The sequence below is a fragment of the Anarhichas minor genome, unplaced genomic scaffold (assembly GCF_050575085.1).
Source record: "Anarhichas minor isolate MPS153535 unplaced genomic scaffold, ASM5057508v1 ptg000025l, whole genome shotgun sequence".
Lineage (NCBI taxonomy): Eukaryota > Metazoa > Chordata > Actinopteri > Perciformes > Anarhichadidae > Anarhichas > Anarhichas minor.
Genome location: NW_027466471.1, coordinates 2,623,931 through 2,639,736, shown reverse-complemented (window position 1 = coordinate 2,639,736; position 15,806 = coordinate 2,623,931). Strand labels below are relative to the sequence as shown.

General features: G+C 39.3%; 1 long non-coding RNA gene across 1 annotated transcript; it reads right to left on the bottom strand.

Moving 5' to 3' along the window:
- Positions 1-152: 152 nt before the first annotated feature.
- On the bottom strand, positions 153-14,381 carry LOC142957326 (uncharacterized). Its single transcript, XR_012956102.1, has 3 exons — positions 7,459-14,381; positions 7,182-7,349; positions 153-6,397 (listed from the first exon to the last, which is right to left on the bottom strand). It is a non-coding gene; the product is annotated as an uncharacterized LOC142957326 (long non-coding RNA).
- Between the last annotated feature and the right edge of the window lie 1,425 nt (positions 14,382-15,806).

Genomic DNA, 15,806 nt, shown 5'->3' with positions numbered 1-15,806 from the left:
TTTCCTAGAAATCTGATGAAATGTAACTGATAATAATAATAACTCCCTAAATGATAGTTATCATTGGGAAAGTGTCTTTTTTACTTTTGTCTACAGGTCAGCATACAGTTCAACATCTTTTTCCTTAAATAAATGAAGAGAAAGATCAAACGTGACGGTTGAGTTTGTTTTTATGATCTGGTGAAACCAACCATAAAACAATCATTCAGGAAATTTCAGACAAATTATGGTTATTTCAATCAGGAGAGAGTTTATTAGAATTTAACAATAATTTACTAAACATGCATGAAATAGGAATAGTGCAAGGTCTTTGGCGATTGGACTCCATCCTGAAGTAGGATAACAGAGGTAGTGATGCTGAAGTCAGATAAAGCCTAATCCCCCAAAAGAGATTTATTTTATATGAATAAAATAAATACCTTACCTACTAACGCAGAGAATTCCTAAGCAAAATAAAAAATTAGTCATGAGAGAAAGTTGAAGGGTAGAACTTATTAGGGTGATATTTCATGAGTTGACGTTAAACCAGAGTTAAGAGAAGTCAAGTAGGATAGAGTAGGGTCTCGATGGACCGCAGAACAGGATAGTGCGGGTCTAGATAGATCACAGTAAAGAATAGAGGGATTTCAACCGATCCCAGAAATGATAGAGGGGATCTCGATAGACCGCAGGAAAGGATAGGTTGGAGTTAAGTTAGACTGCAGACAAGGATAGGTTGAAGTCATGTTAGACTGCAGACAAGGATAAGTTGAAGTCATGTTAGACTGCAGAACAGAATAGTTGGGGGTCACAATGCCTCAGCACGACTTGACGGGTCAAATCAGACTGGGAAATGAGAAAATTGGGCAACCGTCTGACTGGGAATCCTCCAGCATGCAGACTCTGAGGACGTGGTGGGTCGGCTCCTCGCCGGGGCGGGGTCTGCCGCGTCTCCTCCTGTCAGACTGAACCGAGGGAGACGATTCAGCAGTGATAATTCATCAAAAACATTTTATTCTACGTGTCATTTAAAATCTCTCCACAAATAATTCGTCAATCAGATTGTGTAAAAAACATTAAATTGTGAGCTCCTCAGTGAAACTATGAAGTCATGATTGATTCATCTGAGACCAACAGTCATGTGACAACAAATCAGTAAAACTTCAGGCTGCTGAACACAGAGCAGAGAGGAGAGGCTGAAGTAGAGGATGTTAAAATGTAAATAATATTTATAGCCATAGAGACTCAATTTATTTCCACTATAACTTCCATTCTAACTGTTATTCTGCATTAAAGACATGTTCTAGTTCTCTCTACTTCTAGTCATGATGGTTCTGTTTCCATAGAGGAGCAGGACTTTTATATATTAAAGATAAAAATATAACTCGTCAGTTTGTTCAACATAAATAAAGTGACAGCGTCTCGACGGATTTTACTTTTGGACAGAAACAATCTAATTGTACACGTAGTAAAAATGATAATACCGATAATATTATTATATCAAAAATAATTTGTTCAATAAATCAAAATGTATCCGACACAAACAAAAACATCAGAATTTTGTATAAATTATTGCAGTAAATATGTTATTCTGATTTTAGTTATACAGGTTATTTATTTTTATTCAAGTTGGGTTTTTTTCTGTGGGATGATGACGGCATGTTCGGGACATTTTAGGTAAAGAATAATAGTAGTTACGGAGACGTGAAATATTGTGAGAAAAAACTTTAAATTTACAAAATAAAAGATGTACATTTATAGAAAAAATAACACATTCTCTGAGATTATTAAATCATACATTTGCAAGAATTATTTTTCACCCTTCTCTCTGAGACCAGACACCTGAGGTCTCTCCTCTCTGTGACCAGACACCTGAGGTCTCTCCTCTCTGTGATCAGACACCTGAGGTCTCTCCTCTCTCTTACCAGACACCTGCGGTCTCTCCTCTCTGTGATCAGACACCTGAGGTCTCTCCTCTCTGTGACCAGACACCTGAGGTCTCTATTCAATTCAATTCAATTAATTTTTGTATAGCCCAAAATCACAAATTACAAATTTGCCTCAGAGGGCTTTACAATATGTACACATTTGACATCCTCTTGTCCCGGGACCCTCACATCGGAACAGGAAAAACTTCCCCAAAAAACCCCTTTAACGGGGAGAAAAGAGGAAGAGGCCTGTGGGAGAGCAATAGAGGAGGGATCCCTCTCCCAGGATGGACAGAAGTGCAATAGATGTCATGTGTAGAACAGGATAAGTGAATTACAGCACATTCAATGTATGACAGAACCACGGCAGGAGGCAAGACCTGGTCCAGGTATAGCCTGGATACACAGGAGCCTGTGAGGCGAGAAAGCAGACACTCTGGTGAAGTCAATAATGTGCATTAATGGTATCGGTAATATGAAATAGTAATGCGAATAATAATAAAAGTGATATTAGCAGTTGGAGTCAGCAGGGCCATGGTAGGAGGAAGGACCAGGGTCCAGATGAAACCATGCTCCATGGAAACCTGTGAGGAGAGAAAGCACAAGGACTCCGGGGAAGAGACAAAGTCATTAATGTGCACTAATGGTATCGGTAAGTGGATTAATAATGTTAATAATGAAGATTGTAGTAGGTGTCAGCAGGGCCATGGCTGGTTGAAGGACCAGTGTCCAGATAGAACTGCGGTCATAGGAACCTGTGAGGCGAGAAAGCACAAATACTCCGGGGAAGAAGTAAAGTTAGTAATGAGCATTAATGGGACATCAATGCATACAGACAGAGGTGAAGAAGAGGAGGAGAGAGGTGCTCAGTGTATCCTGAGGAAGTCCCCCTGTAGTTTTTGTCTATACAACTTTGTCCAAGGGCCGGTCCAAGGCAAACCAGAGCCAGCCCTAATTATAAGCACTCTCAAAAAGGAAAGTCTTAAGCCTACTCTTAAATGTCTGCCCCCCGGACTGAAACGGGAAGCTGGTTCCACAAAAGAGGAGCTTGATAACTGAAGGCTCTGGCTCCCATCCTACTTTTTAAGACTCTAGGAACCACAAGTAACCCTGAATTAATGGAGCGCAGCTCTCTAGTAGGGCAGTATGGTACTATAAGCTCTTTAAGATATGATGGTGCCTGACCAATTCGGGCTTTGTAGGTAAGTAAAAGGATTTTAAATTCTATTCTAGATTTTACAGGGAGCCAGTGCAGAGAAGCTAATACAGGAGTAATATGATCTCTTTTCTTAGTTCTTGTTAGTACACGAGCTGCAGCATTCTGAATCAACTGGAGAGATTTAAGAGACTTATTAGAGCAGCCTGAAAATAAGGAATTGCAGTAATCTAGTCTAGAGGTAACAAATGCATGAACTAATTTCTCTGCATCGCTTTGAGACAGGATGTGCCTGATTTTTGAAATATTACGTAGGTGAAAAAAGGCAGTCCTAGAAATTAGTTTTATCTGAGAGTTAAAAGACAAATCCTGATCAAAGGTAACTCCAAGATTCTTTACGGTGCTGCTGGATGCCAGCGCAATGCCATCTAGAGAAACTATATCATTAGATAACTGATTCCGGAGGTGTTCTGGGCCTAGTAGAATAACTTCAGTTTTGTCTGAGTTTAACATCAGGAAGTTGCAGGTCATCCAGGTTTTTATGTCCTTGCTGTACATGCTTGCAGTTTAGCAAGCTGATTGGTTTCATCTAGTTTGATCGATATATATAATTGAGTATCATCTGCATAACAATGAAAGTTTATAGAGTGTTTTCTGATAATATTGCCTAAAGGAAGCATATATAAGGTGAACAAGATTGGTCCAAGCACAGAACCTTGTGGAACACCATAACTGACGTTGGTCTTCATCGAAGCTTCATCGTTTACATAATCAAACTGAGATCGATCCGATAAATAGGATCCAAACCAGTTCAATGCGGTTCCTTTGATGCCAATATAATGTTCTAGTCTCTGCAACAGGATGTAGTGGTCTATAGTGTCGAACGCAGCACTAAGGTCTAACAGGACAAGAACAGAGACTAGTCCTTTGTCTGATGCGATTAGAAGGTCATTAGTTATTTTTACCAGAGCTGTCTCTGTGCTATGATGCTTTCTAAATCCTGACTGAAAATCCTCAAATAAACTATTGTTACGCAGAAAGTCACACAACTGATTCGCAACTGCTTTCTCAAGGATCTTAGAGAGGAAGGGAAGGTTAGAGATCGGTCTATAGTTAGCCAACACCTCTGGATCGAGAGTGGGTTTCTTAAGAAGAGGTTTGATCACAGCTACTTTAAAGGACTGTGGTACATGGCCTGTTAGTAAAGACCGGTTGATCATATCTAATAAAGACGTGCTAATTAATGATAGCACTTCTTTAAGCAGCCTAGTCGGTATAGGGTCTAAGAGACAGGTAGAAGGTTTAGACGTAGAAATTGTTGAAGTCAATTTGTCAAGGTCGATGGGAGTAAAGCCATCTAAACATATATCAGGATTTACAGCTGTTTCTAAGGTTACCCTATTTGCGGAAAGATCGGTACCAGTTGAGGGCAGTACATTGTTTATGTTCTCTCTAATAGTTATGATCTTATCATTAAAGAAGTTCATGAAGTCATTGCTACTGAGGTCTATAGGGATACTCGGCACAACAGAGCTGTGACTCTCTGTCAGCCTGGCTACAGTGCTGAAGAGAAACCTGGGGTTGTTCTTATTTTTCTCTATTAACGATGAGTAATAAGCTGCTCTGGCATTATGGAGGGCCTTCTTATACGTTTTAAGACTGTCTCGCCAGACTAACCGAGATTCTTCCAAGTTAGTGGAACGCCATGTTCTTTCAAGTTTTCGCGATGTTTGTTTTAATTTGCGGGTTTGAGGGTTATACCATGGAGCGAACCTCCTTTGTTTTACTAACTTCTTTTTTAAAGGAGCAATAGAGTCTAGTGTCCTTCTCAGTGAGCTTGTAGCACTATCGACAAGATGATCAATCTGGGTAGGACTAAAGTTATCACAGGAGTCCTCTGTTATATTGAAGCATGGTATTGAGTTAAATATAGACGGAATCGCTTCTTTAAATTGAGCTGCGGCACCATCAGATAGACATCTAGTGTAGTAACTCTTGCTTACCGCTGTACACTCCGCTAGTAGGAATTCAAAGGTTATTAGATAATGGTCCAATAAAAAAGGGTTCTGTGGAAAGACTATTAAATCTTCTATGTTAATGCCATAAGTCAGAACCAGGTCGAGGGTGTGGTTAAAACAGTGAGTGGGTTTCTGTACATTCTGACAGAAACCAATCGAATCTAATAATAAGATAAATGCAGTACTGAGGCTATTGTTCTCGACATCCACATGAATATTAAAGTCACCTACAATAATCACTTTATCTGTTTTAAGGACTAGACTTGATAAAAACTGAGAAAATTCCGATAGAAATTCAGAATACGGACCTGGGGCTCGGTACACTATAACAAATATAACTGGCTGTATTGTTTTCCACGTTGGGTGTGAAAGACTAAGAACCAAGCTTTCAAATGAGTTATAGTTTAGGTTTAGGGTTTAATAATAGGCTTGAGTCAAAGATGGCTGCTACTCCTCCTCCTCGGCCGGTGCCTCGAGGAATGTGAGTATTAATATGACTTGGAGGAGTTGATTCATTTAGGCTGACATATTCTTCATTACACAGCCAGGTTTCAGTAAGACAAAATAGATCAATATGATTATCTGATATTAGCTCATTTACTAGTACAGCTTTAGATGACAAAGATCTGATATTTAAGAGTCCACATTTAATTATCCTATTTTGTTGCACTGTTGCGGTAGTTTTAACGTGGATTAGGTTACTTTGTTTAACTCCTTGACCATTTATTTTTGATTTAATTAATTTAAGTGGCCGTGGGGCAGACACAGTCTCTATGTGGTTTTGGGTGAGTAACTGCTCTAATGGAAGCTCAGAGAAGTGTGTAAGACTGCAACTCTGCTTCCTGGTCTGAACTCTGGGTTGTCATGGACCAGGTCCATACAGAAACTGGGTCAGATTTGCAGAAATGAGATCTGCTCCATCCAAAGTAGGATGAATGCCGTCCCTCCTAAGCAAACCAGGTTTCCCCCAGAAAGTGTCTACTCTCTGTGACCAGACACCTGAGGTCTCTCCTCTCTGTGACCAGACACCTGAGGTCTCTTCTCTCTGTGACCAGACTTCTGAGGTCTCTTGTCTCTGAGACCAGACACCTGAGGTCTCTCCTCTCTGTGACCAGACACCTGAGGTCTCTCCTCTCTGTGACCAGAAACCTGAGGTCTCTCCTCTCTGTGATCAGACACCTGAGATTTCTCCTCTTTATTTACATGCTGAAGGTTTCCGTCTCATCAGCTGATGTCATGGCCGAGCCGGACGGAGACCCAGCAGGTCTCTGCAGACCATGAAGGTCTTCACTATTGCTCTGAGGATCCTCTCCACCCTGAAACAGAGTTTAAAATTCAAATCTCAGTAAAAACTTTATTGATCTTTGCTGAAATCACAGTCTCATTTCTCATCTTTGACATTCTGACTTTGTTGAATTATAAATAAGCTTCCTGTGGTCCCAGAGAGTTCTCATTTAATTTAATTTAATTCATTTTAATTAATTTAACTTTAATTTATTTCATTTTAATGTCCATTAAATGTAATTAAATTTCCATAAAACTTAATCAAATTCCCATTAAATTTAATTTAAAGTCCATGAAATTCAATTTAAAAGTGCACATTAATCAACATTTCAGTTTTCACCTCAATGTAAATGTGTCACCGTTAGCTAAAGAGCTCATTTTCTACCTCATATTAGTACACAGACCAGAGGAAACTATGGGTATATGTATATATGTATGTGTATATGTGTAAATATATATATATATATATATATATGTATGTGTATATGTGTATATATATATATATATATATATATGTGTACTAACTGTAGAATGTCTATAGTATAAACAACATCGCTGCTGTATTTATGTAGAGATTAGCTGCTACACTGTTAGCTTAGCATAGCACTAATCAAACCAAACTCCATTCAGAAAAACAACAGTTTAAAAGTTGTTTGCCTGTCGTCTTGCAGAGAGAAAATATAAAAGATTAATTCAGACTTTTAACAAATCAACATCATTACGTTGTTATTTCTGCATCTTTTTTATCTGCTTATTGCGATTTAATTAGAGCTAAATCTTGATATGTTTTAGCAAACCAGCTGACTTGTGACTCACCTTCAGGCGGATGTAGCGGGCAGAGTTTCCTCGCACGGAGAGCCGGATGCTTCTGCAGAGTCCTCCAGGAAGCAGACCCTCAGGACCAGCTGGCTCTGTGTGTCAGTGCTCAGAGGTCTGCCGGGCCTTCTCCTGTCAGACTGGCCTCTTGGGAAAATTAAGCTTCCGCTGAACAACAAAGCAAAAGAAAGTGAACTTATTGTAACTTATATAAATACACATCAAAACTAGCATGCTAAGCTAACTAGCATACTAAGCTAACTAGCATGCTACATACTGTGTGGTTTGGTAGTCCAGGTCCTTCAGGTCTTTTCGTCTCCGTCTGGAGCTCGTCGCAGCTGCTCTTCGTCGTCTTCATCATCGAACCACAGGAGGCCCAGACTCCCAGTGTCCTCCACAGCTGGACCCAGACTCCCAGTGTCCACCACAGCTGGACCCAGACTCCCAGTGTCCATCACAGCTGGACCAGTTCAGACCACAACTCCCAGTTCAGTTCATCACAGACTCTTCAACTCCTTTCACTGTTTCAAAACGCTTCTACTGTACATTTTAAGTGACAAAGTACTTTTACTGTGATAGAGTACTTTAAAAGTGTGGTTTTAGTACTTTTACTGCAACAGAGTACTTTTACTGTGACAGACTACTTTAAAAGTGTGGTTTTAGTACTTTTACTGCAACAGAGTACTTTTAAAGATTGGTTTTAGTACTGTGACAGAGTATTTCTACAGTGTGGTACTAGTACTTACAGTATAATGTGGTATTTGTACATTTACTGAAGTAAAGGACCTGAATACTTCCTCCATCACTGGTGAAGGAACATTATATATTATTTATATTTTCATACTTTCACTAATACTTTATAAAGTAACTCACGTAACTGCTGTGACTCCTCCCCTGACTCCTCCTCTTCCTCCTCCTCTTCTTCCTCACTCAGAACAACCACCTTGTAGACGCCGAGTTAGGTGGGTTGAAGCTGGGAGGGGAAAAGTTTGATAATTTGGCCTTGAAAGCAACTTTTTGATTTGGCGGTTGGCATAAACTGGTTTGTGACTGGATTAGGGTGGCAAATCAGGAAATGGATGAGGATGATGATGTGGCTTGTGATGGCTGGAACACAGTCTCTGGTGGGAGAGGAGGACGAAAGAAGGGAGAGAACAGGCGGGCTGAAGGAAGTTTGAATGGGAGTCATAATAATAAGAGAAGCTTGGAGGGAAACAGTTCTGATGAAGGAAACAGAGTAGTTCGAAGCAAGATTGTGAGGGAGGAATTTAAAATTATCCTTAAATTCAGAAAGGAAGATGAGCATATCGGTCTGAGCCCCATAGCTCTGTCTAGGGAATTGAGAAAGAAGATCGGAGAAGTGGAAATGGCTAAAGTCTTGAGGGACGGAAGCTTATTGATAATATGTAAAACGGAAGAACAAAAAAACAAAACTATGGATATAGAAAGTGTCTGTAAGGAAATAAGTGAAAAAAGATCTGTGAGTGAGAATCGAGTGACACGAGGAGTGATAACAGGTATTCCTGTAGACGAGGACCTCGAAAAACTCAAACAGAGTGTTTGTGGGGGAGAAGTGAGCAGAATGAAGAGGTTGCTAAGAACAGTTAATGGAGAAAGGGTTGATAGCCTATCTGTTCTTATTGAGTTTCAGGACTCCGTACTTCCTTCCCAGTGAGGCCGTATGTCCCTCCCCCGCTTCGCTGCTACAAATGCCAGAGGTTTAGACATATAGCAGCAGTTTGCAAAGGGAAACAGAGATGTCCCAAGTGTGGAGCGGATCACAGAGTGGAGGAATGTAAGGATAATGTACAGGATGAATGCTGTAATGGTGGTGGCCAGCACAGGGTAACATATGGTGTATGGGAAGTCAGGAAGAGGGCTGTGGAAATCCAACAGGTAAAAGCAGGAAACAACATAAGCTATGCAGAGGCTGTGAAGAGGCTACAAGGACAAAGAGTAACGAATGAAACACCTAAACAAGTTTTGAGAGTAGAGGCAAGTCTGTCCGAGGAAACCAATACAGCACTGACAGTGTTGATCCTGTTTATTGCATATGTAATAAATTGTACTGGCCAAGTCAAACAAAAAACAGAGAGAATCTAAATAATAGTGAGGGGAGCTGAGAGATTTTTTGAGATAAAAGAAATGTCTTGGGAGCATATTAATAAAAGACTCGGAGAAGATGGGAAGCCAGGAGGCCCAGGGGATAGGACAGTATGATTATACTACAGTGGAACGCAAGAAGTGGACAAGAGTTTAAAGGATTCATTAAAAACCTTAAAAAGAAACCAGAAATCATATGTGTTCAGGAAACCTGGCTTAAACCAGCATTAGACTTTGTCATTAAAGGATATGATAGTATTCACAGAGATAGAGTGGGGGAAATGGAGGAGGGTGTATAATATTTGTAAAACAAGGAATACAGTTTAAAGTTTTGGAGGTAGGAACAGAGCTGGGATATGTGATGATTGAAATTTGGACAAGAGAAGGAAAGATTACAATTGCAAACTATTACAACCCATGTAAGAAACTTTAAATCAAATTATTGATGAATTAGTTGTACATTTAGAAGGAAAAGTGATATGTTGTGGAGATTTGAATGCTCATAGCACATTATGGGGTAATAGTAACGATGACAATGGAATAGTGATAGAAGAATTAATGGAGATAAAAAACCTAGTTTGCTTAAATAATGGAACTGGAACAAGATTTAACATCAGAACAGGGACAGAGTCGGCAATAGACCTTACTTTACTATCTGATTCATTGGCAGGTGTTAGCTCCTGGGAGCTAATAAGAGGAACAACAGTAGGAAGTGACCATTATCCAATAATGATTGAAATAGGGCAGGGTTTAGAAGAATATGAGACAGAAGGACTACAGAAATGGTCTTTCAGCAGTGCTGACTGGGATACATTTAGAAGGGTTAGTGATCAAGAAATGGAGAAAGTGTGTATTAGTGAAGATGTAGAAAATGTAAATGATTCTATTTGCCAAGCTATTCTAGAGGCCGCAAAGCAGTCCATGCAGAAGAAGGGAGGTAAGCATAAGCAGAAGATGGTACCTTGATGGACTAAGGAATGTGATGAAGCTATTAAATCTCAAAATAAAGCTTTCAAAGTATTAAAAAAGAATCATAGTTTTCAGAACCTTATTGAATATAAAAAGTTGGAAGCAAATGTAAGGAGGATCATAAAAAATACAAAGAAGGAATTTTGGAGGAAATTTTGTAACTCAATAGGAAGAGAGACAAAAATGGATACGGTATGGAAAATGATAAAAAGAATGAATGGGATTAAAAGAGTTTGGGTATCCAGTCCTAAATGATGGTGAAACAGCAGCAGTGAGAGATGCAGAGAAAGAAAAGATGTTGGCAAAAACCTTTGTTCAAATACATAGTTCAGATAATATTAGTGAAGAAGGTAAAAGGGGAAGGGAAACTACAATAGTGGAGAATGAATACTTATTACAGCAAGAGGAAGATACTAATGATCTGCTAAACAAGCCTTTTACAAAAACAGAACTTAGCCGATGTCTCAAGAAAACCAAAACGTCGGCACCAGGCAAAGATCAGATTTGTTATATAATGTTAAGCAATCTAAGTGAATCTTCTAAGGATATATTACGCAAATTATATAATAAAGTTTGGGAGGGTGGGAAATTGCCTCAAAGCTGGAAGGAGGCCATTGTAGTCCTGATACGCAAACCCGGTAAAGATTGTACGAACCCAGGAACTATAGATCAATAGCTTTAACATCAAATATCTGCAAAATAATGGAGAAAATGATAAATGAAAGATTAATATATTATGTAGAAAGTAAAGGATATATATCCAAATACCAGAGTGGTTTCAGGAAAGGGAGAAGTCCATTAGATCCAGCTTTAAGTTTAGAACATGAAATTAGGAACGCACAGATAAACAAGGAAAGTGTTGTGGCTGTCTTCTTTGACATAGAGAAAGCATATGATATGATGTGGAGAGAAGGGTTACTAATTAGACTCTGCAAGTTGGGTATTAAGGGTCGAATGTATAGAAGGATAAAGGATTTTTTATTAAAAAGATGTATAGAAGTCAGAGTAGGAAAGAGCTATTCTGGAAAGTTTGGTATTGAAAATGGAACACCTCAAGGTAGTATTGTCAGTCCATTACTATTCTCCATAATGATAAATGTGTTCAGTGAAATTGAAAATGGGATTGTCAATATTTGCAGATGATGGGTCAATTTGGAAGAGGGGGAGAAATGTGGAATTCATAGTAAACAAACTGCAGAGAGCCATTTTGAAGGTAGAAGAGTGGTCATATAAATGGGGTTTTAAATTCTCAGTAGATAAGACAAAGACAATGTTCTTTATAAGGAGACAAATTGGTAGTGAAGTAAAACTAGAACTATATAATCATGAATTGGAGAGAGTAAAACACTTTAAATATTTAGGTTTGTGGTTTGACGAAAGGATCACATGGGCTGTACATATTAATAAAGTAGAGAATAAATGTAAAAAAGTATTAAATATAATGAGGTGTTTGATGGGAAGTGGATGGGGGCAGATAGAACTGCTTTGAAAGCCATATACAGCGGATTAATTAGGTCTATATTAGATTATGGTTGTGTGGTGTATGGATCAGCAGCAAGCACATCTCTCAAGAAACTGGATATTATTCAATATCAGGCAATGAGAATATGCAGCGGTGCCTTTAAAACAACCCCAACAGCTGCATTACAGGTGGAAATGGGTGAAATGCGGCTTGAACTACGAACACAGCTAGCATTGAGCTATTGGGCAAATCTACAAGGACACAGTGAAGAACATCCAACACAGGAAACGCTAAAACCTTGCTGGGAAAAGGAGAGGAGGGAGACAAGAAGCTTTGGTGGACAGTAGCACAGAAAGCAACAGAACGTGGCACAGCTAAATTAAACTTCAGTCCAACAGTCCCATTACCAACAACAGCACCGTGGATACTTCCTGATGCAACAGTAGACTTTACATTATTAAAAAAGAAGAACGGTAGAGCGGATCATTTAAACCGGCATACAATACAGGCACATATCGACAGTTATATCCAGGTGTTCACAGATGCATCAAAGAATTTAGGAAACAAGGTCGAAGTGGCATTTATTGTCCCAGAATTTTATATTAAAATAGGTAAAATGATCACTGAGGGACTATCAGTGTACACAGGGAATAATGTAATCTTAATAATAATGTCAGCACTACAGTGGATTGACACAAGACCATTGAAGGCAATTATTTGTTCAGACTGAGGCCATGTCCATACTACTCCGTTTCTATTTGGATGCAGAGTTGTCAAATAGAAACGATCGCCGTCCACACGGGAGTTTCAGCATCATTCTCGAGTTGATCTGCAGCCACACGGCAGCCTTCGAAGGCGGACAGCACGTGACCATTAACGTACACTGGGCATGCGCGTGACGATGTAAACAGGAAGTGGATGGCTTGCTTAGTTTAAAAAAAAAATACGACAGAGTAATAAAATACTCTTAAATAATGAAAGGTTGTATTTGATACTTAAGATCTTCCTCTATAAACTCAAACAGACACAGTTCGTGGAAAGTTTTATTTTTCAGACCGTAGTTACAGCGCTGTGGGTGGGTCTCTCTCTCTCTCTCTACTTTAAAATCAACACTTACATGTAAACGTTTACTAGATTATGGGTCCATAAATGTGGTCAACACACGTCGATCACTCGTTTCCTCTGTGTTGTTGTCTGTCACTCCTAGCTCTGAATAGCATTTATTGCTAACTGTAGCTTCAGACAGCCGCTCCGTGGGGGCTGATGATGCCGCTGGTCACGCCGCTCGCTAATCGCTCCAATAACAGCTGCTTCCTACTATGTTATGTGGCTGGAAGTCCCTCTCCTACTGCAGAGCAGCATTTATGCATTGTTCGCCAACAGTTTCTTTGTGAACCTCACAATAGTTGTGGAGCACAAAACAAGCATATATGACAAAGGGAAGGTCCTCCATGTTTATGTCCATTGCCCTCCTTAAAGTTGCAAATCTTGCCTTCAAACGTCCGAATGAACATTCAATCAACATGCGTGCCTTGCAAAGTGATAGCCCATAATACTGCTCCTGTGGTGTAGCTCCGCCATTGGGGAAATGCTAACCGCGATTAGCATTTAATACAACACAAATGCTATTCTAAAAGAGCGAATATAATATATCTTCGTATATCTTTTCATGCTTCATACAGACATACTTACAGACGAAGGTCTCTCAAGGCTACCAAACGGAAGAAGTAAAACGAAGCAGCGTGTCTTCTCATTATAATCTAAAAATAACGTAGCTCACTCGTAGCTCTGAATAGGGACGGAGACGTCATGGCTTCTAATAACCAATCCAGTAGCGAACACGGGTGTGGGCGTCATTTTTTTCTAACACACATCCGTTTCCGACCGTCCACACTCAACCAAAACCCCGGAGTTTTCAAATACCTCCAACCTCGGGGGAGTTTTCAGACTCCTCCATTTAGGGTGCTCCAAAACTCCGGCGTAGTGTGGCCGCTCAGTGTAAACGTAGCAAAAACGGAGTAAAAACGGAGTAATGTGGACATGGGCCTCAAGCCAAGGGCGTAGGTTTGGTCTCAGCATTGGTAGGGACACTGCCAGTCGTCGTCGTCGTCTGCCGCCATCTAAAAAAGTGTTAGTTGATATCAGGAGCGTTTCTAGGATTTAAAGAAAGGGGGGGGCTTAGCCCCAAGGGGAGAGGCATGTTTGCGCGCGGAATTTTTTTTGGGGCCCACTTGGGGCCGCGGATATCCATTGTTTCAGACAGTTCATAGATTGGTTCAATCAGAAAGAGTGTGATTTTGCTCTGTAGTTTTGCTTGCATTCAATACATGATAACATAAGAGACAGAATTTCAGGGTCATAGTGAAATTTGACAACACAAATATGAACTTTTCTCAAATAAAGAATATCCGCGTCACTCCCAAATCCTAATTCTTAAAGGGACCGCACACAATGGATGGAGAATGGACCTGACAGTGCCAACTTTATATCGTTAAGTATGATGATAGACTATTGGATTGTAATTTGAAGGGGGGAGAAAACATATAAACCAGAACGCACGCACATATGTAGCATGTTAGAGTTATAAATAACTTGTCCATGTGAGAAACAATAGTTTAATTTAATGACATCACCAAAATAAAAATATATATTTTTTCTTTTAAGTCAATAATGCCAAATTATTTGGGGGGGGGGGGGGGGGGGGGGCAGAACATTTAGGCCTAACGACGCCCCTGGTTGATATTATGTTGACCAGGCAAACTTTATTAAAATATATTAACATTTGTGTAACTTGGAACTGATTTAAACATAATAACAGTAACAAAACCTTAGTTTAAATACAAAACAGTATTCTGCACCAAATAAATAATAATAATAAATAATTAAATAAATGAATAAAAAAACGTTCTGCTAAAATGCCAATATACAGTAACAGTATATTCTATATCCAAAATATATATAAAAAACTTTTCCCAGTTGTGCAGACAAAAAAAGACAAAAAAAATTAAAAATAAATCTATTCTGCAGCACTTAATAGGCTACAAATAAAGTGCTTTCCTCCTTTATGCAATTATTAGTAGTGCTGGGCAACGATTACAATTTTTAATCGCAATTAATCGCATGGATTTTTTGCGATTAATCGCAATTAATCTCATTGTCATGGCAAAATTCAATAATGAATTCAAAAGTAGTGTATTGCGCACTTTTATTTCAAAAGTACTGCTATATGAACAAAAGTGCAATAACATTTGGTTTTTAAACACTTTAAACAAATCAGGTTATTTTTAACAGCAGTATTCCCTTTACACAGCAGCAGTTCTATCTCTTCACTATCTGTGCTCAGTGTGTGACTGTATGTGAAATGTTCCACTGTTGTGCAACAGGAATAACATGTTTCAGCACGTTTCATCTAAATGTCTGTCTTCATGTCAGAGCATGTGAATGGAGCTCTACTGTTCATCAATATAATGCTGTAACTCAGAGGTGATGATGGTTACCCAGCGATCAAAGAATAAAGACACTTTACACACAATTTAGGTGTATTTTCCCTTTAACTCACGAGATGTAGGTAGCATGTTTTATACTTAATGTGAATATAATTCATACTTTGTTGGCATCTTATTCTGAAAACAGGATGTCCGTCTGAAGAAACCGGATGTTGTCTCACGTTAATCTTTCCGCTATCTTTCAAAGTCCTTTGCTCGCTCCCGATCTGTGCCGTTTGAATGTGTTTACCGTGAATTTGGTCGGGAAATATTGGTGGGGACAATTGTGTCTTTCCCAAACTTTGGTCGTGACTAGTCCCTATGGACCCTATGCAAACCTACGCCCTTGCCTCAAGCTCATCATTAGCCAGTTTACAGAACAGCCATTCAGACAGTAGACCAGACATCCTTATTGAAATACAACAAACATTATACAGAATTCTAATGATGGGTCTGACAGTCATATTCCTATGGGTACCAGCACATATTGGGGTCAAAGGGAATGAAATGGCAGATAAAGCTGCAAAAGAGGCCACAAAAAATAACTGTACGAATGTTGCAGAAAAAAAATAGCTGTACGAATGTTGCAGTCAGCTTCAGTAAATC